A 27,587-nucleotide genomic window follows, 5' to 3' on the forward strand; every position below is an offset into this window, starting at 1 on the left:
AAAGGTAGAAATAAATTAGTCATAAAGATGTATTCTAGATCATCAATAATGTACAAATTATTATTAAATACACATTAAAAATTTCAAACAGAGGATAACAGTTATTAAGGTTTAGGAGAAGGTGAGAAGGAGATATGTTCTGAAGATACAATATTTTCAATAAAGAGGGCTGGGCAAGGCAGGAAAGGTTCTAAGGAGAAAAAGAAGCCAAAGGGTTAGTGCAAGGACTCTTGACCCCTAGAAGATATAACTTAAGACTGCTATGTATGGTTGTGCAATTGTTCACAGCACAAGGAATTTACAAGTGGGGGCTTAAATTGAAGCTGTGAACCTTGGAAGTCTTTCCTCTTAGGGGAAGGGGTTCTGTGGCAGGCCAAATTTTAAAGATTCTTCCCACCCTTGGACATGCTCAAGATCTCCATGCCCCAGTTCTTCAATCAAACATTTATCTAGGTACTATCATGGCCTGTGCAGATGTAATTAATGTCCCAGGTCAGTTGACCATAAAATACAGATATTATCTAAGTGGGCCTGACTTAATTATGTGACCCCTTTAAAAGTAGACAGTTTTTTCCTGGTGATCACAGAAGAGAGGAAGTGAGAGATCCTAAGAACACCTGGGATTCAATGTGCCTTTGCAACCTTTGAACATGGATGAGATCATGTGAGAAGGAATGTGGATAACAGTCAGCAAGGGAAGTGAAACCACAGTCCTACAACCATAGGGAACTGGATTCGATCCACAAGCTGAATGAGCTTCAAAGTAGATTCTTTCCCAAAATGTACACTAAAGGAGCAGAGATTTACCAACACTTTGATTTCAACCCTGTGACACCCCAAGCAGAGAACCCAGTCAAGTCCACTTGGACTTCTGACCTATAGAACTATGAGATAAAAATGGGTGTTTTTTAAATCCTCTAAGATTGTGATAATTTGATATGATAGCAATAGAAAACCAATGCAGATGCTATTATTTATTTTTTTAATTTATTTTTATTGTTGAAAGTATTACAGGTGCCCCGTTTTTCCCCCCAATTGACTCCCTCCACCTTGCTCCCCCCTCCCAGGCCTTTACTCTGTTATTGACTGTATCCATGGGTTATGCATATATGCACATAACTTCTTTGGTTAATCTCTTCCCACCCCCCACCCCCCTTCCCTCTTTCCTCTGAAATATAATCGCCTGTTGCACGTGTCAGTGTCTCTGGATCTATCTAGTTCATCAGATTCTTTTGTTCATTAGCTTCTTCTTAAAGAAGACCCTTCAACATTTCCTTTAGTGCTGGTCTGGTGGTGATGAACTCTTTTAGCTTTCTCTTATCTGTGAAGCTCTTTTCTGATCTTCAGTTCTAAATGATAGCTTTGCTGGGTAGAGTATTCTTGGTTGTAGGTTTTTGTTTTTCAACACTTTGAATATTTCTTGCCACTCCCTTCTGGCCTGCAAGGTTTCTGTTGAGAAATCAGCTGACAGTCATATGGGTGCTCCCTTGTAGGTAACTCATTGCTTTTCTCTTGCTGCTTTTAAGATTCTTTCTTTGTGTAACCTTTGGCATTTTAATTATGATGTGTCTTGCTGTGGGCCTCTTTGGGTCCCTCTTGTTTGGGACCCTCTGTGCTTCCTGGACTTGTAAGTCTATTTCTTTCCCCAGGTAGGGGAAGTTTTCTGTAATTATTTTTTGAAATAAGTTTTCAATTTCTTTCTGTCTTTCTTCTCCTTCTGGCACCCCAATAATATGAATGTTGGGCCTCTTGAAGTTGTCCCAGAGACTCCTTATACTATCTTCATAATTCTGGATTCTTTTTTCTTTTTGCTCTTCTGGCTGGCTGATTTTTGTTTCCTCGTATTCCAAATTTTTGATTTGATTCTCAGAGTCCTCTAGTCTACTGTTGATTCCCTGTAAATTATGCTTCATTTCAGTTCTTGTAGCCTTCATTTCAAATTGGTACTTTATTATGTCATCGATGGTCTCACTTGTTTTCTTAGTACTCTTACTAATATCCTTGAGCATCCTTATAACATAATTCTGAACTCTGTATCTGTTAGCTTGCTTGGTTCTATTTCATTTAGTTCCTTTTCTGGAGATTGCTTCTGTTCTTTCCTTTGTGACATGTTTCTTTCCCTCCACATTTTGACTGCTTCATGGTGTTTGTTCGTATGTATTAGGTAGAGCTGCTATGTGTCCTGGAATTTGTAGAGTGGCTTTGTGTAGTAGGTGTCCTATAGGGTCCAGTGGCTCAGCCTCCCCAGTCACCTGAGCTGGGCCTTCTAGGTGCTCCCCTGTGTGGACTGTGTGCTCTGACCTGTTGTAGTTGAGCCTTGGTTGCTCTTGGCATCACTGGGAGGAATTGACCTCCAGGCCAATCAGCTATGAGGACCAGCTGCAGCTACAGCCTAAGAGCTGTGCTGGAGACACCCCTATGGAGTAAGATTTACTTCAGTGGAACTTTGGTATTCTCCAAGTGTGCCCCTTGAGTGTGTCACTTGTGGATGTGGTAGGGTTGTAATCCAGCATGGTCAAGTCTGACCACCAGGTGCACTGTCTCTGGGGCTCCCTGGAGGTGCAAAGTCAGCCTCTGCCAGTGACTTTCCCAGGGCCACCCAGCATGAGCAACACACCAAACTGTAGTTGGCTGCTACTTGTGCTCGGCTTGGTGGTGTCCAGGAGAAGCCAAGCTATGAGCCAATGCAGGCTGCCACTAGTGCCAGGCCTGGGGCCACTTATCAAGCTGTATGGGGCACGCTGCTGCTTGTTTGAGAGATTTTAGGAAAGGCCTAAGCATGAGGCTCAAGAGGCCACTTGCATAGAATAGCCACTGGAAATGGCCTGGATGAGCTAGCAGGTGGGGAGAGGCGGGACCTCCAGGAATCACCTGGGCGGGGCCAAAGGTGTGAGGCAGGTGCTGGCAATTCAAATATGGTGCCTGCCTGCCAGCTGTGTGGGGAGAGGGCTTGCCAAAGGAGCAATGGCCTCTGCCAGCTCTTCTGCCTGGGAGAAAGCTGCGCTTCCAGCTCTTGCCCCAATTTCGGGTAAGTTAGTTCCTCCTCAAGTGTCCCAGGTCCTTTCAAGCTGTTGCCCTGTGCTGGGGCTCAGAGGGAGCGCATCTGAGTCCGTATGCGGGCCCTTTAAGAAGCGCTGCTGGGGCTCCCGCAGCCTCTGCAACCCTCAGCTACAGTCTCTGCTGGTTTTCACAGCCCGGAGTTGTGGGGACGTCTCTTCCCAGCCTGGAGCCCTGGGCTGTGGGCCTGCTGTGGGCCTGGGACCCCTCGCTCCTCCAGGAAACCTCCACCAACGAGATTTCCTCTCGGGTTTACCCCGTGGCACCAGGTGTGGGCCAGCAGCCACGTCTCTGAGATTCAGCCCCGATCCGCCCACATCTCCGCCCCTCTTACTGATCTCGGTGCTCCTTCAGTTCCCTGGTTGTGGGGCTTCTGTTCAGCCAGATTTCAGTGGGTTCCAAGTGATGGTGGTTCTGTATTTTAGTTGTGATTTTGATGTGGTTGCGGCAGGCCGCGGGTGCAGCTGTTACCTACGCCACCAGATTGTTTCTCTGACTGGCAGATGCTTTTAAAAATATATAAAGATGTGCTATGACCTCGTGGCAGCTTCCTCTATAGCTTTATGCCTAGCTCTTCCAAAAAGCAGAGGAAATTCTTAGGGGTGAACAATAATATGCTTTTCTTTTTTACTCTCATTCCAGGTACCTTTGCTTTCAGGGGCAATTGTGACAATTGTCAGTGCAACTACTGACCTGAAAAAACTGAATCAAAGTTAGAGAGTTGTTTGTGCGCATGCTTGTTTTCCTTTTTAAATTCACTTCCTTTTTCACCTCTAATCTCTTCCAGGGAACATCATTAACAGTGACTTTGTGGCAAACCCATTAATGAGGCTAATTCTTCCATAAACAGATTTTTAGGTAAGACTTTTAATTATGAATGTCATTAAATGCTTCTTAGAACTAGCATCCTGTTTGTCAGAAACAGGTAATAATTCATTAGGGCTTTGGTTGGGCAATGCAGTGTGCTTAGAGTAACCAGAGGGAGTAAGATTTGATATTTAACCTTGCAAACTAAATAACCCCTCTGAAGTAAGGGCAAGAAGAACCATTGTGATTCATCACACAGATGCTTCTAAAACATAAAAGAAAGAAAAATAAAACAGAAATATAGCTGAGAAGACATTGTTGAAATATTTTCAATCATAATAAAAATGCAATTTTGACACTTTACTATGAACTTAAAAATCTATAAACAGCTTATACTTTGTATTTTAGTCCCTTTTGTGCATTCAAAACCCAGGTTTTCCACTTTTTCCACTCGAAGTGACACAGTATTTCAACTTGTAAGAAGAGTTCCAGTTAACTGTGCTAATTGGAATGTTAACTAAAAGTTTTGGTTGACTCTTTGCATCATTTTGGATGCAAAACCAGAAATCAAACGAAACCTAATAAAAAAGCATAGTGTTACAATGAAATCTTATAAGAAGAATTTGTTTGCTTTTTTAGTGTACTTTATTGTAGTTATATTTTGTCAGGTTTAGATATTTTAAATTTCCTGAGAAAATGCTACTACTATATGAACTGAAATATGAACTCTTGTGACTAAAAACTAATGAACAGTTTGTTTATTTCTTTAGATTAAAATAAAGTACAGGTTTAGCAGTAGTTTGCTGACTTTTATAACTTAAAGTAAGTTAAAGAAAAAAATAATTTCTCACCTAAGGCTATAATCTCTAATGAAATGGATGAAAACAAAAGCTTCATATATGCTATTACTGGACAAAGATATATATTTTTAAATAAACAAAACGTTAAAGGCAATAGTAGTCCTGTCATATTGTGATCAGGAGTCACTATACTTAAATTATAATACACCCTGAAATAGGAGTGACAAAACATAAAATATTGCACTTAAGCTGGATGGACTCAGGCAGGGTTTAAAATAACAAATTCATTCACTTGGGCATGTAACATGCTTGCTCTGAAACTTTTGCCATTCATGAATTCCTGTTTAAAAATAATGTCTTATTCCTGAGGTTCAATGACTGGCTTGTTCTCTGAATCAGCCTCACTTATCTACTTTGTGTGCTTCCATTTCATTTAATCTAAACTACTGTTTAGAAATGGAAAATATAACAACATTTAAGGGAAGATGCTTTATCTCTTTAATAAGAGCTCTCTAAAGAAATGTGATTTTGGATTATGCTTGCTTTGGCCTGTAAATATTAATTATTAATATGGCATGGTGAAGAAAATCATAAGAATTCCCCTTTGTCTGTATGGACTGAAAGTCTTATTCTTTTATGTTTAGCTATACCACTGCGGGGCAGTCACAGCAACTAAAATAGTAAACTGATTTAAACGAGTTATTTGTGACTTTCAAACAAAACTGTATGTGCGTGAATTCAAAGAAAATCTATATAGAATCATTTTTTCTGAGATCTTGAAAAATGTTTAGCTCTTTTTGCTAAACCCTTTGCTGTTGTTTTTGTCATTTTTTTTTTTTACTTATGCTTCCCATTTCTTTTTCTAAAATGCCCTTTAATTACATTGAATTGAAATACCAAAGCAATTATTTGTTATTATTTTTAAAAACTGAAACGCTGATCCAGAAAATGTCAGATGATGAATGGAAACCAATCTACATTTTTTAAGTGTTGCATTTACTTTCTTTGGCATCATTTAAGAAAGAATCTAAGTCCAGGTCAGTGTGGCTCAGTTGGCTGGAACGTGGTCCTGTGCACAGAAAGTTTTTGGGTTCCATTCCACGTGAGGTCACAGACCTAGGTTGGGGTTTATTCCCAGTCAGGGCACTTACAAGAGGTAAACAGTCGATGTTTTACTCTCACATCAATGTTTCTCTCTCTTGTTCTTCTCTCTCTAAAATCAATAAACATATCCTCGGGTGAGGATTAAAAAAGTAGAAGGAAGCTAAGATGTTAATAACATGCTACAATTAATTATTCTCATCAAATTTGCCATGAATTTTGGGCTAAAGAGAACTTGTAACACTTCATGTTACAAATGTGTAAGAGAATTATTCCCAAGAGTACAGCTAACAGGATTTTTATGATGAATGCTTACTTCGAAAGGATTTTTTTAGTGTAATGACAGTATCAACCCCTGAGTTAGGCAGGCAACCATATAAATAGGTGGAGAAAGAAACTGGAATATCCAAAGCAGGCAAAGGTAAGGGAAGTTTGATGGCTAATACAAAAACCAGTCATGGGATATTAGGGAGCAAGACTTTCTTAGGAAAATAACCAGCAGGAATAATGTAAGTTCTAGCCTGTGAGTTACTGGAGTATCGAAGAATACAGGACAAAATATAGAACCATTTGTCAAAATGATGTTAGAAGAGCCTTGATTTTAAAAATAAAAACTCACATCAATGCATCAAGTCAGCATTGTATCAGTCCTAGCTAAAGATGAGATTGATTTAATAACTAGGGCACAACTAAGCCAACAGGTAGATGGCAAAGCAGCTGAATTTGAGGAGGGAAAGGGACTTATAATGGTTTAGGAATAAGGAAGGGACTAACTCTTAGGATTGATGGGTTTAGACAAGGGTTTCTCAGCCTTGGCACTATTGACATTTTTGACTGGATAATTTTTTGTTGTGGGGATATCCTAGGTAGAGTAGAATGTATGACAGTATCCTTGAACTCGACTCCACTCGATACCCTAACACTTCCTTCTCAGTTGTAACAACCAAAAATATCTCCAGATTTTTCAAAATGTCCCCTGAGGGGCAAAATTGTCCCAGTTGAGAATCACTTATTTAGAATATAGAAAGGGCTCAGTCTGCTGTAGAGACAAGCCTAACTATATCACTGAAGAGTTTAGAGTAGAGAGCAAAAGGCAGTTTCTGATCACCAATAAGAGTGGACTGAAAATAGACTCTAAAAGGGTCTAGTATCTGCTCTTGAATGGATATGAACACAAATGTTAGTGACCACAATGATTAATTATGTCTTACCACAACACACTGTTTGTTATGTATGATGTTCTTTTTTACAATATCAAGAGTAGAGGTATAGTTACCAATTTTGATTATTTGATTATTAAACTAACTTTAGTTTGTAAACACACAAGTGATAATATAAAATGAAGTAAGCTAATGTTTATTGTGCATAATATAAAATGATACACTATAGGAGAAAAAATTGTAATATTTTATAATTGTCCACAAAAATCTTATAAATATGTAGGGACAAACTAAAATATGACTCCATATATTTTAAATACTAATATGAGATTCATAAAGTAAAACAATTGTATAATTACAAGAGTAATGGCAATACAAGTTATAAATTCAGAGAGTTAAAATTGTCAAGGGCAGAGGACAGATTTTGAAGTGTTTTGGAACCAGATGGCAGACATATATTGAAGAATGTTGAGTATAAATGTGATTTTATGAAACTACTCTTCAGGAGATTACTTTAATAATGATTATAATGAACTAGGAGTAGGGTGGGAGAGAGTATAGAAAGAAAGCTTTGTTAGAAGGTATTGTTGTATTGTAATCAAGTAGTGAAAAGAAAAGGATCTGAGCTACCATAGTAACAATGTGCATTATAAAAAGGTAACTGATGAAAGAGAAATTAGGAAGAATTGATAAGACTTCCATCAGAGAGTACATAAAATGTAGCCGTTGACTGAGACTTTTAATTCAGATATCTAGTTAATGATAAAGCCATTAATAGAAATAGAAAACTCTGGGATAAAGAGCTGGATTTGAGGGAAAGGCTGTATTCAATTAGTTGAGTGCAAATGAAATAGGATATTTTATGAGATTGTGTCCAATAAAAAATTGTATGGTAGGTTGAAGATTGGAATAATCTCCAGAAGAGATGGAGATGTAGATTTGGAAATCATTCATACTCTTTCTAAGGGCCAGGAACAGTTTAAAGTGCTTTATATGTGTTAGCTAATTAAAAGCTTTTAACAACCCTATAGGATAGAAAAGTTATTGCCTTTATTTTGCATATGAAGAAACTGAGGCACAGAAATGTTAGGCTATTTGTTAAATTTCACATTGCAAGATGAGATCTTGGAGGGGAACATGAAAAAAAGAAAGAACAGAAGAACTGGAGAACGCCTTATCTATAGACTGGATTTTTGTGTCCCCCACAAATTCACATGTTGAAATCAACCCTCAATGTGGTGGTATTAAGAAGTGTCACCTCTGTGAGGATATTAGGTCTTGAGGATAAAGCTTGTATGAATGGGATTAGTGCCCTTTTAAAAAAAACCCCAGATAACTCCCTTGTCTCTTCCATGTGAGGGTGCAATGTGATGAAAGCCATCTAGGAAGCAGGAAGCATGCCTTCACTAGACTCTGAATCTGACCACCTTGATTTTGGACTTCCTAGCCTCCAGAATTGTGAGAAATAAGTTTCTGTTGTTTAGAAGCCACCTAGTTTATGTTATTTTTGTTATAATAGCCCAAATGGACTAAGACACCTATTTATATAAATTGAGAAGTTGAAGGAAGAAGGTGAGCCTAAAGAGGAGTTGATAAAATACTGGTCCAAAAGGAAGGAGATATACTAAGATAGTGTGGCATCATGTTAACTGAGAGGATGTCAATCAAGAAAGGGTTGTAAAGTAATGTAAAATACCTTAGCAAGACCAAGAAGGATTTGTTTTTAAAAACCTGTTAGATAACACAAGGTGGTCAACATTAAATATTTTCTCTAGATTGAACTTTTCTCCTTTAAATTGGTCAAGCAAATAGCTTGAGTTAGTGAGGTGTTAATAGTAATAGTAATGAGTCAATAGTAATGATTAAATTAGTCATCCTATTATGTATTATAGTTTGTGAGTAAGCCAGAGAGATGTACAAAAAGTTAGATATAGATACAATATAAATTAAAGTACAAATTTCTTAGCCAATATGTCAAAATATTATATCATTTTGAATAGCACAAAAGGGTATAAAAGAAAGACAAGTTTGGGGCAGTTAGGATATTTTAAATGCTAAGATAGTATAGCATTTTAAGATTCCAAATTTGTCATATTTTCAAGAGATCAATTATGATATTTGCATTTGCTTAGCAATTATTTTCCTTTAGAGCCCTTTTACATGAATTATAGAAAATTAACAGGAGGCAAGTGCTGATCCTAAGATATTTCTTTTATGGTTAAAGAGCTACATTACAAACTGAAAGCATTATTTACATATAGAAGTATTGGATTCTTTGCTTGACTTCCAATAATTGATTGAAAAAATATATACCATGCTTATATATCCCTAGCTTTAGAATGGATGAATAAGTAGAAGAAGCTAAGAAGCTAGAAGTTGTTTATTGGGCATGAAGAGAAATAAGGGCTTCTGGGGTTTATTATGGAATAAACTAAATTCTTCTAATGCCAAAAAGTTTCCCTGGCAATTCCAGTTTCCTCTAAAGTAGTAATTCACTAACTTGAATACAAGAGGCCTGAAGGAGTATTGCAGACTTCAAAGATAATGAATTTAGTTTCTGCAAATTATTTATTCACTGTGAAAGAGGGAAGTATGCTTCAATCACTGTTCCTAAAGGGAGGGAGGGAAGGAAGGAAGGAAGGAAGGAAGGTAGGAAGGAAGGAAGGTAGGAAGGAAGGAAGGAAGGAAGGAAGGAAGGAAGGAAGGAAGGAAGGAAGGAAGGAAGGAAGGAAGGAAGGAAGGAAATACAGAAAGACAGAGAAAGACAGACTTCCTGATGTGTTTGTTCTTTAAGACTACTTCCACTGGGTAACGTGGCAAGTGATTAACAGTATTCTGGAGAAGTATTTTTAACAAGTGCTTCTCAAACTTTAATGGGTTTACAAATAATCTGGGTGAGGATCTTGTTAAAAATGCAGATTGTCATTCCAAGGGTCTGGGGTGAAACCTGAAATGATGCATTTCTAACAGTGTCTCAGGCAATGCTTATGCTGTTGATCCATAGACCAGACTTAGAATAGTAAAGAATTAAATTCACTGGTCTTCAATTTCTTTATTCACAAAATGAAAAGTATAGGTTACATAAATCTATGGTCTTAACCATAAACTTTTATTATTCCCCTGATCTTGAATTAATTAATACATTTTATGTCATTTTCATTTTTTGTTCGTTGGGGTAAGATAGCATTCCTTTCAAAACCCAATAGAAGTTTGTCTTTTGTCCTCTGTTTAATTAAGTACCACAGTGACTTAAATAAAGGGTTGTTTTTCCTCTCTAACTGGTGAGAGAGAAACCTAGAAGGAAGTGATTTTTGGATAAAGCATTTAGCTCTTTGTTCTAAGAAAGCTGGCAAATAAAGCAAATTCAGATAGTTACCTTTTCAAGGCTACTAGGTATCAATATGATTTGTACAGGATGAAAGTAGAATTTGGAGGCTGGTGGCTTTCCCAACTTGATTACCAAAAGGTTAATCAGATTCTTCACAGTAGATTCACAAGTCTATGTCAGGTTATACACTTCTATTCAAATCTTGCTCCAGACATTTCACACCAAATATTGATTTGTTTTCAGTATGTACTGCTATAAATTTTCTATGTAATTGCCCCCACTCACTGATAACAGGAAATTGATGATGCACATTCAGGGTACACTCAAAAAATTTTTTTTCTATGCAAAGCCTTTTACCTGTCAGTTCTGATTTGCTGTTTTGGAGCATGTTGTCATCCCTCTATTGGAGCTGAATCTCATTTGCTAAATAAAAGTTTTCCTTTTGATTCTTAAGAATACTGAAGAGGTGCAGTTTTTGCCTTAACTTGGTTAAGATGCTAGATGTACTCAAATGTATTTTGCTATTTATTAAGATTTTTAGTGGGGAAACAGGTAATCCATGTACAGGTGTGACCTGTGTAATTTAGTAATTCTAAACAAAAGCCTTTATCACTCACTGTAGCTTTAGTTACTGTAAACCAAATCCTTTTTTTAGATGTGTTTGCACAGCTCCTGTCAACATCAGCTGGTGTCCTATACATGTTGATAAGGGAAGGTTCTGACTAAATTTTATTTCCATTCTCTATATCTAAATTCTAGTGGGTGGCTGTGGATCACGAAAGGCATGCTCTATATGTGAAATTTCTAAAATAGCTTTATAATTCTTATGGTTCATAATTGTCTCTGTTATCACTTCCAAAAGGCAAAATTAAATTTCGTTTTAGAACATGTTTATTAATTTTTTGTTTTTCAAATATATGTACCAGTTGTAACTGTAGTATCACATATAGCTAAAAAAACCACAGGCCTTCTAGAACATTTAGTCCTAAAAATAATTCTGTGTGTGTGTGAGTAGAGAGAGAGAGAGAGAGAGAGAGAGAGAGAGAGAGAGAGAGAGAGAAGAGAGAGAGAAGAGAGAGAAATGGGGAAAAGGGAGATACAATCACACATATTTGGGTACATTATGAGAGTAAAGAATTAAAGAAATTATATATTTTACATAGTTTTATTTTTCCTGCAATAATTTTTTCTTTAATGGTTGGGGAAAGAAGTAATCCTAAAAGAAAGAAGGTGGGAATAGGACAGGGAAGAGAGTGTCACAAAGAATTAAGGACAAGAACAGGAATTAAAGACCTTTCCTGAAGGCCCAAGACTGCATTGTAAGTCATGCCTAGTTTGTGGGAATTCTTGCTCTGTTTTTCCCCTGAGGATAACGTACATTGACAAGAGAGAGATTTCATGAAATAAATCTCCTCCCCACTGGTAGCTGGCTTATCCATTGTAAAATCTGTGTATTGTGTTACTATTCAGTAGTTCAAAACTACTGCTATCACATCCCTCCAATAATGGCTGTAGAAATCTTAACATAACAAGCATGGTTTGTCTGCTTATATAAAAATATTAGTGCCATCTTCCTGCTTTGGTCAAATGGCTGCAGGGTATTTCATCAGCGGCTTTATTATATCTACATTTTTAGATCACTAAGTCTGAATTACCTTACAACACCCATTTTTCCCAGTGATTTTTTAGTTATTGTTGATCTTCTTCATATGTGCTTTCTCTGATTGCACCAGCTTACCTAACTGGGCAGCTGGAATATGTTAGACAGCAGATTGCTCAGACAAACTTGTTCCTTTTGAAAAATTTCCAGGAGTGAATGGAAGATCTTTACGGCTCCTTTCAGTTCAAAAAAACTAGGATTTCACATCTAGTATGGTCTTTTTCTTCTTCTTCTTCTTCTTTTAAAATTTATATTCCTTCATCAAGAATAGTGTTTCCTGGAAGCAGCATAATAAATTGGTATTTTTTTTTTCTGTGAATGTCTTTTGTTAACTGCTGAGATCATGGAAAATAAAAATAGTGTAACAAAGAAGTTATGTTAATTAAAAGATTTTCCAGAATGTATTTTTGGAACTGCTTATTACTGTTAACCTGGAACTCCTATTTATGGTTCCCACCCTCGACTCATACTAGATTGTAAGTTCCCTAATAGCATTATCAGGAATTTTTTTTTTTTATAAGGCCATGGCCTTGCTGGTTAAGAGACTTTTCACTAAGGACTGAAAGATGTTTTATATTTCAGGGAAATACTATAAGTCAATGTTAATGAAATTTTTCTTGTTAAAAATAAAACATGTAACTGTGATATCTTTTTTAGTTTCATATTTTACCATGGTAATATTTTAGTGCATTCACTTCAGTCTTGCTAGAGCTAAAAATGAATGCTTAGTAAATTTGATGCTTCCTGAGTATGGCATGACTAACTTCTTTGTACTTATGAACATTCATTAAAACTGTATTTCCCTGTAAGAAGCTCTAAAACCAGATACTTTTGTCCCTTAATTTTCTTCTTATTGCTTCTTTCACTCAGGACGTAAAGGTAAGCTGTTCTTTGCTTGTTTAGTAATTCTGCAGAAATGTTATGTTTACTATTATTTTACACAATGCTTGGAGAGGAAAGAACAAATCTTAAGGATGACCTCCTGGGGAGGCTTTATCCTGACCACATCAACTCTGCACCTGAAGTATACGAAAACAGCTTATTAGCTGTGTGGTTTATAACCGCTCAGATAGCTCTTTCTGCCAGCAGATGCTTTATGAGTCTTAGCTCACACCCTGTATAAACCATGATTTTTGATGCCAGATAACAATCACATATCCCAATCACTGGTGCCAGCAATTTTTTGTACCTGAGATGTGTAGGGTAATATCTCATTACTGACTGGCAGTTGAATCATAGTATATCAGCTTTTGAAAATCTCCTGTTAATAACTACAATATATTATTCAATTAGCACTGCATCATAATTAATACTCTGAAGAATCTACCTACTGGTATCGTGATGATAATTTTGTGCTCATACATGACAATATCAGCATTTTCAAAGGAGTTTCTTTCAAATGCTATGATTTTTAGAAACAGGTGTCTCATTATTCAAATCTGAGATAAGGGGTAAATAATGCTTATGTTTTAATTTTGCATGTCTAGCCAATAGCGAAAAAGAGCCACTAGTTATTAATTTTATTAATCTGGCTGGAAATGGTGTAGTGTAAAATAATTCTACTGCATTTTGTGACTGGTTAGTGGCTTCACAGAATCAGTGTTCAGAATTATAAAGAGCTCACATTATCCAACATGCTGATTTCACAGATGCAAAATCTGAGTCCAGGAAAAGGATGTCCTCTAGTTGGTGCCACAGTGAAAATGGAAACTATCCTTTTAATTCTTAAGAATCTTTTAACACAAAGCTAAGTTTTCATCATCACAACTTACAGAGCTATACTGGGTCATCACACATGGTGCACCTGCAATATAAAAACACACTGAAACACTCATTCTGATGATTAAAGGCTTGTTATAGAGGTTGTTACGTTGTATCCTGTGGTGGGCTTAAATTGGGCACAATTTTATACATCATCAGATTTACGATATAAAGTAAAACAAGAAAGTAATACTGCTAATGTTATTATTTTAAATTATTGGGCCTAAGAGCAAAAAGAGGTCACCTTATATGTGCAGGTGTTTTGAATACAATTGCTTCACAAATGTGAATTGGTAGCATTGCCTTTTATTAGTTAAACAATAAATAGTTCCCTGGAAGAAAGTGTTCTTTTCCTTTTATACCTTCACCCAAATTTGAATAATGTAGGGACTACTAATGGTAGCTATGCCTATATTATTCAGTTTTTGGATGATTGTTTTGAGGTTAAAGGAATCAATATATGTTTATGAGTTAGAACAGTGTGGATGTGTGATAAATTCTATGTTTGTGTTAGCTAATATGTTTTTTAAGCAGTGGCTGAGAACTTAGACTCTATGATGACTTAAATAAAGGGTTGTTTTCATGGATGCAATCTCACCATAGGGGTTCTAGCATTTAATTCTTGTGTTATTTTGCCCTCAATTATTCTCTTTGCCTCAGTTTTTTGTTCTATAAAATGGGACATTTTATAGGTTATTTGTAAGGATATGAGCTAATATACATACAGCACTTGACCAGTTATTGGCACACAGAAAGCACTTTATATTATATGTGTTAGATATTACTATTATTTTATGCTTAGTTTTTTTCAATTTTATTAATTTTGTTAATCCATTCATCTTAAAATATCATTTGCATTTCTGTGTTCTATGTATGATGAGGATACGGTCTACTGTGGGAAGTAAGCAATTAAACAAGTGTTCTATAGTGTTATTAAAGATATACTGTGGAAAATGCAGTGTGTTCTTGGAGCACATTTAAAAGAGACCTACCCTGTGTGTGTATATATATGAGGGAGGGGACTAAAAGGTGGGGCTGATAAGCATAGTGGATGAAAGATAATGGCTCAAAGACAACTTCCTGAATGAAATTTCATTTAGGTTGAAAGAAAAAAACATGAATAGTACTTAGGATGGAAGAAGAGGGATGGAAGGAAGAGAGAATTTACAAGCAAGGATAATCTAGAGAAAACAATAAAATACAAAGAAATGTGGAAAAAATCAGAATGCCTGGGACAGAGTAAGGTAGAAATTGGTGAATGAGGAAAGCTAGTTTGGGATAGGATCAGATGACAGCAAGGCCAGGAAAGCCATGATAATATGTTGAGTGGAGAGATTGGAGAGTCAGTTAACTGTTTTAAGAAGAAGAGAAAATGATAGGATTTGTATTTTGAAAATATCACTTTGACTGCCACGTGGAAAATAAAATTAACTTGGGAAAGGCTGGGAATGGGGGGGCCACTTTGAATACAGCTGTTGTAGTGAAGGTGAGATATTAATAGCCATACAAATGACAAATAAATAAGATTGAGCAGAAGCATATTTCACACACATTTAAGAGAACAAATCAAAAGAAGTAGGTAATAGAGTGGATATTGGAATTTTAGAAAAAGTTAGAGATGACTCAAGTTATTGTCTTGAGCAACTAGACAAGTAGAGGTACCATCCACTGACATAAGATAAGCACAAAAAAAGAACAAAATTTGGAGAAAATAGACATCATTATTTTAGTTTTACTATGCATCCTTTGGGTTATGTAAATGGAGGTGTGAGTGAACAGTTGGATATGTGAGTCTGGAGAGACTGGGGCTAGAGATTTGAGAGTCATCTGTGCAGAGATGGCAAAAAAAAGTCATGGGAAAAATATGAAATGACCCAGAGAGAATGTGTAGACCTACAAGAGAAACTGGCTTATGACAGAGCAAAGGTTCTTAAACTTTTTTGTTCCATTAACCCCTTCAGCAGTCTGGTGAAGCATAAAGCCCCCTTTTTCAGCATTATGATTTCTAATTACATAGTTGTGTGTGTATGTGAGTGTATATGATATATATACATATACATACACATATAATACATAACTATACATATTTAGTATGTATAATATAATTTTGTATACAATAATAAGCAATTGTATTGAAATAATGTTATGAAAATATTTAAAAACACATTTGTTATAAATAAATACATGTTTTTATTAACATTAAATATTAAGATATAGTAGACCTAATAACCACCTTAATTTCAAAGTAAGGAGAATGCTAAATGACATTTTGAGATATCTTTAATAATTGTAATAGGATATGAAATCTGATTTCTGTTGATAAAGTTACAGGTATTACTCATACTGTTTTGATTTTTTGAAGCTTAATACTTTCATTTAAACTCTAAGAGGTTAATGAAGATAAAGATGTAATTTTTCCCCCAGCCAAATCACAGCCCCTGAATACTATCCATGGACTCCTGAGGGTCTGCAGACTCCAAATGAACAATAGATTACAGCCCTGATATACAGTGACAATTACAAGATATGCAGAGTGAGAGAGCTCAAAAAGGAGGCCAAGCAAAAGCTATGAGAGAAGTCATAGAAAAATTAGGAGAATGTAATTGTATAGTAGAAAACAAGGAAAGAAGGTGTTTCCAGAAGAGGTAGTGATTAAATCAGTGTTGAATGTGACAGGGAGTTCAAGTGAGGTAAGGACTGAGAAGCGATTTAACAGGAAGGAGGTCAGTGTATGATTGGACAAGAGCAGTTTCAGTGATGGTAGGAGGTATGCTGTTGGTGGTAGTGATGGTGGTTAGCTAAATTTCTGTAGGTTAAAACATGATGGTAGGAAATGAAAGGCAGATGGCAAAGGAAAATATCTGGAAAGGTAATGAGATAAAGGACAATATTTAGATGGAAACATGAGCTTGAAAGTTTTGTTGTTTTTAATTTTTAGGATGGGAGACAGTGAATCATACATAAATGCATATAGGAAAGTTTCCGTAGTGTTAAAAGGAGTATGAATACGTTGAATGGTGTCCTTGAGAAGGGACAGAAGAGATGAACTAGGAAAATTTCTAAAAAAATGCTTTGAACTTTCCCAAAGTAAAATGGTATCCAGAACAAAGAAGGATAATATATATTTAAAGACTGACAAGTCTGTGATAGTACAGCCCTTCCTGGGTCAGTGGTGGGCCTCATATAGCCTTTCCCCTGTCCTTTTCTGCCCTCCTTTCTCCTCTGCCTTAGTCTCTTTTGCTCAAGATACATTTCTTGAGGGTGAACATAAACCCCCAAGAATATTTTTCTTGTATATCTTTGTATGACCTTTTAAAGCTTTAGTCTTTTATTACACCACTATAGTCTGAAAATGAAATGTCCTTTCCCAGGATTTACCTTTTCATAACCTCCTCACCTGCAGTTTTCTTCAACTTAGTTTTTTCCTACATATTATTGAACTTTTTTTTATTCTGTGTTAAAGTCCAGGTGGAAACAAGAAAGACGTGTATAAGACTTTCCCCTTAATTGTTCAGCAAATGTCACTATTATATATATTGAATATTATATATGTGAGTTTGGACAAGTTATTTAATCTCTTCATAGCTAAGTTTCCACATCTGTAAAAGGGGATAACAATGGTACATATTTCATAAAGTTCCTGGGAAGATAAAATGAGTCCATAGATATAAGTTTTAAAATGGTGCCTAACACATAGTAAATGCTTAATAAATGTTTGCTATTACAATTGGCCAAGAAATGCTTCATCATTTTATTGGACATGAATCTGCTGGATGTTAACCACTGTGCTAAATGGTTGTCGTGGGCTGAATGGTGGCACCCAAAATGTTAGATCCACTTCCTGATCCCTGAAACATTTGAATATTATCTTATATGGTAAGAGTCCATATTACCTTACATGGCAAAAGACGTGCTTAAGTTAAGGATTTTGAGAGGAGGAGGTTATACTGGATTATCCCAGTGGGTCATAAATCCAATGATGTGTCTTTATTAGACAGAGGCTGAGGGTGTTAAACAGATAGAAGAGTAAGAGACACTGTGACTATGAAGGCAGGGATAGGAGTAGTGTGGCCACAAATAAAGGAAAACCTGGAGCCACCAGAAGCTGAAAATGGCAAGGAATGGATTATCCCTCAGAGCCTTCTGAGGAAGCACAGATCTGATGGTACCTTGATTTCAGACTTTGGGCCTCCAGAACTGAAGAAACAACAACTGTTGTTTAAATTCATGAAGTCTGTGGTAAGTTGTTACAACAGTCCTGGGAAATTAACACACTGGAACAAGTTGTTTATTTTACTTGTGTGTGTTTGGCTTGCTTTTTTCTTTTAGCCTGTGGCTAAGAGTTTTGATTTTTTTACCCTCTCAATTGACTGCCTAGAGCATTTATGGATTGGGTAGAAGGAACCAGCTTCAGTGCTAATTTATCAGCACATAAAAGTAAAAAATTTAGATCCACTCATATTGTCGTCGTCGTCATCATTATCATCATCATCATCATCGTTATTTTTAGTGGACAAAGAGCTACCATTTGTTTGGAAAGTGCACATTATGCTAGTTCACACCTTTTTCCTTGACATAATTGCTTTTCTTGCTTTCTTCTCCCTCTTTTAGTGTTTTTGTTATATATTGATTTTATTATTCATCATTCCACCTGATTTCCCTCTATTTTTCTCATTTACCTTGGAATCCTTTCCTAAGGATATCAACCATCATATTGTTTTAATCTTTTTTAATGTCTTACAGTTCATAATATTTTCACATAAATGCTTATAGGATCCATATCTTAACTCTGATGTAGTCATGTCGGGATTGTCATTGCTATTTTTAGATGAGAGAACTGAGGCTTAGAAGAACAAAAGAAGCAGATCTAGTCTTCAACCAGGTTCATTGTTCTTTCTATCACACCAAACTTACTGCTTAAGCCCTGTGCTCTTGCGGCTTTTGTGGGCACATAAATCATCATGGGACATTATTAAAATACATATCATGATTCAGTACATCTAAGATGGGACCTGAGATTCTGCATTTCTATTAACTTCCCAGGTGATACTGATGCTACTGGTCTGTGGAGCACACTTTGAGTAGCAAGAATGCTTTAGATGATAGATTTGTATTAAAAAATAGAAGCCAAAACTGGAAAATGATAAATAACTGTAGCTTTAAACTTGATAGCTCTGGTCCATGGCCACATGTTTACAAGCCAAAGAAAATGACAGATATTTGAATGTGAGAAATTCAAGTATTTATAAGTGTTCCAAATTTTCCCCTTGTATGTTTTTCAGTTATTTGTGAATGATGCCCCATAAAAATGAAGAATTTATTATGTGTTTGCTTATACAGAGCATATTATTCATATGCAAAACCCTGATTATATGTAGTAAGAATAAAAACAGATGTGGCATTTAAACTGTCACAGAACAAATCAATGGTACTGTATTGTTTTTCACTTGGAAGGTTAGCTGTTCATCTAGCTCATTTGCCATTAATGAAACACTGTGTTAGTATTGCATTAGTTTACATATTGTTTTAATATGACTTGGAGCAGTAAGTGTATATTTGTGCGAATGTGTCTTTCTACTGACCACACAGCATTACTTCTTCCTGCACCTGAGAAAACGTTTTCTTCCACCTGACACTTAACGAGTAAATTTCCAGCCAATTTAGAATGCATTCATATAATTAAGACTTAAAATAAAGCAGATTTCCAAATAATATTAGGATGGCAGACACACAGGGACAATTGTCTTCTTGTTATACTGCATTCTATTATGTGCTCATCTTCTCTTTATCTCCCACCTGCACTCCTTTCTCTCTCTGTTGCTATCTCTTTTTCTCTCTATCTTTACCTCAGCCACATTAAGATCATAGAAACAAGTTAAACCAATGAATCAGTTTTTCCTCTCATGAAGATTATAATGCTAGCAGAATGAAGAAAAGGGCTAAAAGTAAATGACCCTTTCTTTGTTTTCACTTGTAATTTCATTTATTAATACATAATGAGAAAGGATCTTAAAAACTGAGCTTACAGTACCCTGAAGAAGTCAAGTACTTTTGGGCAACAATAATGCATTTACTTGAGAAATGATAGGTATTAACTTATACATTTAGAAAAAGATGTTCCTTCAAAAGCTAGATGACTTGGGCATCACTCAGCCATGATAAAGGGTCTATATCTGAGGCTATGCATAGGGTATATTTTTCTTCAGCTCACTGTCACTGGGGAAATAGCAGTTTTATAATTCTAATAAGCTTAAAAGTGACTTGGGTGTCAGTGAATACATCATATATTTAACCTGATGTTTTAATTACTACCTTCAATTTTAAAATAGAAGGCAAAGACTTATAAAGCGAGATGCTTTGTTTGTAAATATTTACTTACTGGTGTAGTGGCATAAACAAGGCATATAAAAATATATGGGAAATACTTCCACATATTTCAAATATTATAAAGTGAAGAGTAAACTCTCCTTCTTGTAGTTAAGAATTCATAATAAAAAATTCAGTTTCCTGAACTAATTTGTTTCTACCTAACTGCTGCTTTGTTCACTTACCCCAGAGTGTTTTGAAAGACGGAAAGTAAGACTCCTTACTGTTCCTGATATAGATTTGTCTTCCCTCCTGGAAAGATCTCAGTAAGATGGAAAAGGGAGATAGGCTTTTAAAATGTCCCAGATTCAAATATGAACAGTAGAATCCATCTGGTAGCAGGAAAAAGAGAATGATTCTGAAATAGATGTTACTCTACCAACTCTCCCGTATTAATACTTATTTCTTTCTAAATATACATGATTTAGAGTAAAGTTTTAACAATTCCTCATATTATTTACTTATTTAAAATGCATATATTTGTAAATTATTAATTTTTCCCCTATTCTTAGACACTAATTCATCATATTTTCATCACTGATAAACTTTGTATTATATTTTAGTATATAACCATTTGACAGAGTAAACTTATTATAGGAATGGAAGATTTTAACAGGATAAAATTTTTGTAAGCATTAAGCAAAAAACAATTACTTGCTGTTACGAATTTCAAATAATACTCAAAATTGTGCATGCGCAAGACAGAATAATAAGATTATTTTGATCTTAGATAATTAGGGAACAGAGATGACGGAGATTAATTCTGATCTCTGCCACTAGCTTCCTTTGTGACCATGGCCACACATTTCCTGTATTCTTTTTATAGAAGGAGTAATAATAAGCCTAATCTTGCTCAAAAGGATTTGATATAAAAGCACAGACTGCTTTGTCCTATTAACACTCCCTAAATCTTCCTGGAGGGAATAAAGGACTCCGAGTCATCAAATCTGCAGCTAACAAAGTAGATATGCCTTCCAATCTTGGGCACATCTGTTCAAGGCTCCTATTGACCATGAAAGATTTATCTTCAATATAAAAACACACACTGATAGAAAAGGAGGAGAGCAAACTCAGGTAAGATAGAAACTGAAGGGCTTATTTTAAAGGAAAATGGTTCTTAGGAATCAGAAAAGCCAATTAGACTGTAAATCTTGAGAGCCAGGGACAATGTCTTATTTAACATGTATTCACCAGGTCTAGCAAAGTGCCTGGCACATAGTAATATTTTAATGCATTTTTGTTACACTGAATTGAGAGCAAAAATTCAACTTTTTGAATTGGTTGGAGAGGTCTTTTGCTTTGAAGGAAATATTTCATGAGGCCATTTTCATATTGAATTAGTTGGGGATTGGTGTAGCAGATGTTAGCATTGCCCATGTAAATAAGGCCTTCTTGTAAAATGAAGCAATATTTTGCTAAATTTGTCTAATCCAATTTCCTTCTTCATTGAATATGTGGCATTGATTGTTGTAAGTTCCTCTATTCTGGGTAATGGTAAGCAGATTGTACTAGTCTATCAACTGTGAATATATGGCAAAAGGGTAGGCACTTACTAGAACATTGAAAATAAATAAAATTTTTGAAATTGTCAAAAGTTTGAAACCCCTGTTAACATAACAATTTTGAGGTCTGACACCACTCTACCAATTACAGGCAGGTCTTCAAATGGAAAATAGTTGAAAAAGCTGCTGATATGGGAGCTTTGCTTAAATTTGAGGCTAACAATGAAAAGAATAGGGACTAGTACATATGTCTTTCCGACCCTTGAAAGCAAGTAAAGTGTAGTCGCTTGTGAAAGACACAATTACCCCCAGAAAAGGGGAAATGACGGAAGAAATAAGAGTTAGGGTGTCATTCCAGTCACTATGTTTGTGTATGTGGCATTTCCTTGAAGTCTTAGCAGGCGCGATATTCCAGTGGAGAAGAAATTATCTCTTTTTGTGTGATGTGGCAAAGTCTACATTATTGTGGACTCAGAGTTCTGTGGCTGACCAATGTATCTAGGACCGTGGTCAGTCTTCTAAGACAGAACACTCTCTTTGTGAAGAAAAAGGTTTTACTTGAAAATGTTAATCGCTGCCTCTTTTAGGACACATTTTTAATCTTTCCTGCAAATTCCTTGCATTAGTTAGGAAATGCTGAGTTGTGTTGTGATAAAAACAAAAACACACACACAAAAAAATCAAACCTTAATCTCAGTAGTTTAAAACCAACTTTATTTTTTTCTCAGACCTAGTCCGTGGCTTCAGGCAATTCCAGGAGGCATTTGTCCTCCATGTGTTGTCTTGGCATCGTAGCTTGCACATGGCAACTCTGTCCAGGTGTGTTTGTAATTACTGTAACAGGGAAAGTGCAGGGAAGAAAGCAAAGCACGGATGCAATTTATTTGCCAGACCATGTCATATAGCCAAATTTGTGTTGGTTCATGAAATACTTTTTCTAGATCATTGTTAACTTTCTGTGCAGTATAACAACAGCCGAAGTAAACTAATTAGTAAAGTACACTAATACTACCGAACTTGGCAAATCACAGAAAAATACTGTATTCCATACAATGTCCATTCTCCAAGGCTCAGTATGGTCATGTGCTCTGTGTTGGGAGTGCTTATTGCATGTATTTTCCACATTTTTGCACATTTTATTCTTGTTTCAGAAACTCAAAATACCAAGCTCCTCTCACAACTCTTCCATCATTACATTTTTCTTTAAAGATAAAATCTTATATTTACTGCTGCTGTCCTACCTTTATTAGCTTAACACATCTTTATTGTAATTATTGCTATAATTTTATTAGGATATTTAAAGAAGATTTTGATTGCCTTCTACAATTTGCATAGGTTTTTGAGTGGTCTGCTCAAATCTATTCTTCCCCACAGCACCTTTTCTTTTTGGTGAGTGATTTTGCAGACTCAGTTCACTTCACAATACACGTATTGCTTATAGCAGGCATGCTTGTTTTCCAGTTTCTTTTGTAACAATACAAGGAAAATAGATCTAGTCAGCTTGATGATGTAGAAGGCACTTTGCTCTAGCAACCATTCTATGTGAGGTTTGAAAGAACACATGCTCAGTCACTATGTAAATCAAAGTTCCCAGGGACTTTGAGTAACACTAACGTGGTCCAGAACTTTGTTTAATAATCAATCATTTCAAAATCTTTTTGATGCCCATTCCATTGTTTCACTGTGTTAATCTAAATAACAATGATTTGCCTATTGCAAAATATAGGGAAATTATTACTTTTATTTTAATAATATATTCTTTTGTCTCAGTAAGGTCAGAGTACTTATAAATTAGAATTGTGCATATTTTATTAGGTTGTCCAGTAGAGAGATTTCCCATCCATTCTTACATGGAGAATTACTATAATGAAAGATGACCGCTTAAATTAATGCAAACCCTTTGTGTTATCTATATCTCTGATTCAATCATTATACATATAACTGTACTGGTTAAAGACACTAAGTTTCAGTAAAAAATGTTTTTATTTAAATGTGAGAATATTTTACCAGTCAGATGCTAATAACATAATAATAGTTGAATGCAAGTAAGTTTCATAGAAGCTCACAAAATTCTTTAAAATTTCAAATCCTTTCTTAAAGGAAAGAAAATTAACTTGCCCATAAGATAATAAAGATAAAGTAAGTGACTGACAATGAGTGATCATTTGTTTGTGACTTCTGTAGGAAATGTTATCAATAACAGTCACCATTATTCTCTCTCCCCTTGGTAAAAGTATGTGAATGCATTTGCAGTCACTGGGAGTTCTGTGAGGGTCTTTATAAAGAGGGTTTTGTAAGCCCCATCATATCCAGGTTTAAGATCACGTTCAGGGTGGTCATGATTCTTATTTTTTGGCAGTGCAAATTAGAGTATGGTGACACAGGATGTATTTCTTATTTAAAATTGCTTTTGATTGTACACAGAAGCTTAAAATGAAAACCATGGGATATTCTGAAATATCATATTCCATATCTCTCTTTCTCTCTCTCCTCCCTCCCACCTTACTAATTTTTAGTAAAGAAAATTATGAATGCTCTAAACTAGGGTACATTTAAAATTGTTATACTGATGAGAATTCTTGTAACCTGCATGTCTGTATGTCAGATATACTGCAGCTGTACAGTGCATAATCTTCTCAGAGAGATTTATTACACTTTTGCTTTTTCAGGATGCTGTGGCCAAGTCAAAGGAAGTATTATCAAAAAAGGGCTTGAAAATGATTTATTGTAAAACAGTTCTAGACTACTAAACTAGATAGTAGCACTAGGAAAGCTGCCACAATTTTACGAGGTGGACATAAAATAAGAGGTGTACAAGCTTTGGAGTTCTCAAATGTTCCTTCTTCAGTTACCTATTTGATCCTAGAGAAAGGAGCTCTTATTTCTCCAAAACAGGTGTACTCAATGTTTTCTATGCAAGACTAATAAAATACATTTTATTGTTAAAATGTTAGAGCCTGGTGGAAAATTCTTTGCAAGGTCCTTTGATTTTAAAGGAAGGTTTGAGAAAATAGTGTACATGAAGTTCTGTTTATTTCTAGTTCTTGCTTGAGATGGTAATTGAGTTCTTTTTAAAAGCTACCAGTTAGTGTTTTAAATGAAAAATGCTATCAAAATAATAGCAACATTTGGACATTTAATAGATTATGTGGAAGTATGCATTTGATGTCTAATATACAGCATTGCAGCTGTTTTCTTTTGGTATCCATCATACAGTAAATCAAGTTGCTATAGAAAAAAAAAAAGGTTCAGGCATAGGAGGCAGGAATTCTGAACCTTATGTGTAAAATGGGAATAATGCTTACTTTCTCACAGGTTTGCTGGGAAACCAAGTAGGATAATATACACAAACGTACTTTGTGAATTTTAAATGTTCTGCAGATATTAATCCTAATTCCAGTGCCATCGTGATTTTTTAAAACATGCATTGTTATTTTTCAGAATTCTAGTTAACATTCTTTATTCCAATGTTAGAGAAGAATGCCTAATGTTTTCACCAGTCACCTGGGTTTCCTGGTGAAAGCAAGATTGTGTCTATGCTATCTGACCACTGATAGAGAAAAAAGGAGAAAAGAAATATCTATAACCAATATAATTTTGTGAATGGGAAAGGGTCATAAAATTAGAGCTAGTCCCAGCCATCTCAGGCATTTTTCAAGAGATGGCTCCATTTTTACCCATAACTAGAATTCTATTTATGTTGTTACGTATTTGTGAACAAATACAAGGGATCAGGAAAATTTTGTTCTCTGGCTTTACTATAGTCCTTTTATTTGGCTTCCTGGATCATTCTTCCCTGGGGGAAATTTCAAAGAAATTTGTAATCATCGTGGTCATATTCATCTCTGGGGTAATGTGCAAGAGTTCTCAAAGTATGAACGAGAAAAACAGCACTGGACAAATTCTAAATTAATATGTCTTTCAAGTATATAACATTATCTTAACTATAACTTAGGCTTATCTGTTGAGTTATTTCAGTGAATAAAGGATAAAATAGTTATAACTCTTAAAGCATATGTGTATTTAAACATTTGAATTGCTGTCTTATATGTTTAAGAATTTATGTTATATTTCTTTGACATGAATTGTGCTATTCTGAACTCAAGTTTTGCTTGGAAGAAGCTAGTTTTTTCTAATAACGTGTGTGGGAATGGGGGTGTATCACCAAGCACTGACAGTTAGTGACATGTACTCTTAAGTATCTGGACATGTATTATAAAATGTTCATGTTTTTAAATTATGTATTCATAAATTTGAAAAAATTATTTTCATTTTTTTCTCAAATTGAGGTTTCAGTTTTTCCCTCTTCTTTTATCCTAATCAACTTAATTCTTATGGGTACTAAATTTAGAACCTTTGAAGTGTTACCCCAACTTATGATTCTATTAATCTATTAGTAAAACATACATATATATATATATATATGTACAGTTTGAATATAGAAATAAATGTTTTTCAGTTATTTAAAAAGAAAAAGTTGAAATTATTTTCTTTGCCTGGGACTAGAGACCAGATTCTATATGCTCCTTTTTTATTTCGGCATTGGCTAAAGCTGTAATGCTAACCAAAGCTTTTACAAAGATTGATTCAGTAGTCCTTGAAAGAGACGTCACAGAAAAGTGCTGTGATCACAAGGCCCATTGGATATGCTTTTATTATCCTAGTCAATCTCATTTCTTGCCTGTGACATCTGAGCTTTTTTTATAGGGGGAAGTGGGGGGAAACTGTACTTTCTCAGTACCTTGCACGTTGTAAATTTCCAATATATTTGTTGAACAAATATATTTGCAAATTCCTTTAATAAATGCCTTATATACCATGTCCTCATCATGACACAGGCATTTGTGTTAATGTATGTATACAAAATTACAGGTTTACAAATACAAAAGTATTTCATCTTTACCTGGATTATATGACTTAAAAGCAGAAGTAGAAAATCACAAATATAAGCTTTTAGGGAATGAAGGGTCTGTGGTAAGTTGTGTAGTAAAGTGATATGTTTGAGTACTATAAAAAAAAAAGAGAGATTTTGAGCATTTTATATCGGTGTGGAAAGCACTGCTGTGGGAGCCATGTTAAAGCTGCGCAGGAACTGGATGACCAGGAAAATCAAATAGGGAAAAAGCCAACTGACAACAGTCATGTCTGGATTTGTCAGCTGTACTGAAGTAAAAATTATAAATATGTTTTATCTAAGACCTTTAAAACAACTTGATTCTTTTATTATTATCTCACTGACCTCTGTTCATGCGTTTATTTTTAATTTAAAATACAAATAATATGTTTATATAGTTACTGAAGCCAGATCTTATAAAGGCTTTTAAAACACATTATTTAGCCCTGCCAGGCATGGCTCAGCGGTTGAGCGTCGACCTAGGATCCAGGCGATCGCGTTCAATTCCCGGTCAGGGCACATGCCCAAGTTGCGGGCTCGATCAATGACTCTCTCATCATTGATGTTTCTATCTCCCTCTCTCCCTTTCCTTTCCTTTCTCTGAAAGCAATAAAGTCATAAAATAAATAAATAAAAATTTGTCTTTAAAAAAATAAAATAAAATACATTATTTAGTTTAAAACATGGTATATTTTATTATATTTTGTATTGACAGTAACAATAGAGGAGGCTCATATTTGTGTAGCTGTCACTAATTATACAATATATTTCTATTGTTCTCATCTGTAAATTAGATCTTAAAATACCTTCTTCATGAAGTAAGGTAAAACATGTAAAGCACATAGTCAAATGCCCGGTGCTCACTAAATTGTAGCTGTCATCTTCCTTATCACCATCATCTCTTTCAAAAGTCAAAGAACACACTTTCATCTTATTTTATTGCTTTATATAGAAAAAACAAATATGCTCCAAAATCTTTGTATACCTTCTTTTAACCATTTCCCTTTCTATTTCTAGTTCTTCAATAGAAGTTGCCAAATTTAAGGTAGCTTTGATGCAACTGCTTAGTGTATAGGATAAGGATACGAGAGTAAGTAAGGTTTTTGTTAAATTTTTTCCTTTCACTTTGTTATTTTTTTAGAGTAATTAAC

At 35.3% G+C, this 27,587-nt stretch overlaps 1 long non-coding RNA gene across 1 annotated transcript in view; it reads left to right on the plus strand.

The window, feature by feature from the left end:
• Positions 1-27,587, plus strand: part of LOC107527566 (uncharacterized) — a 169,340-nt gene that overhangs the window by 11,730 nt on the left and 130,023 nt on the right. Inside the window, exon 2 of the long non-coding RNA XR_015713702.1 lies at positions 3,845-3,915. This is a non-coding gene — a long non-coding RNA (uncharacterized LOC107527566). The remainder of the gene's footprint in view (positions 1-3,844; positions 3,916-27,587) is intronic.

This window comes from Miniopterus natalensis, chromosome X (assembly GCF_054644295.1).
Source record: "Miniopterus natalensis isolate mMinNat1 chromosome X, mMinNat1.hap1, whole genome shotgun sequence".
NCBI classification, from domain to species: Eukaryota; Metazoa; Chordata; class Mammalia; order Chiroptera; family Miniopteridae; genus Miniopterus; species Miniopterus natalensis.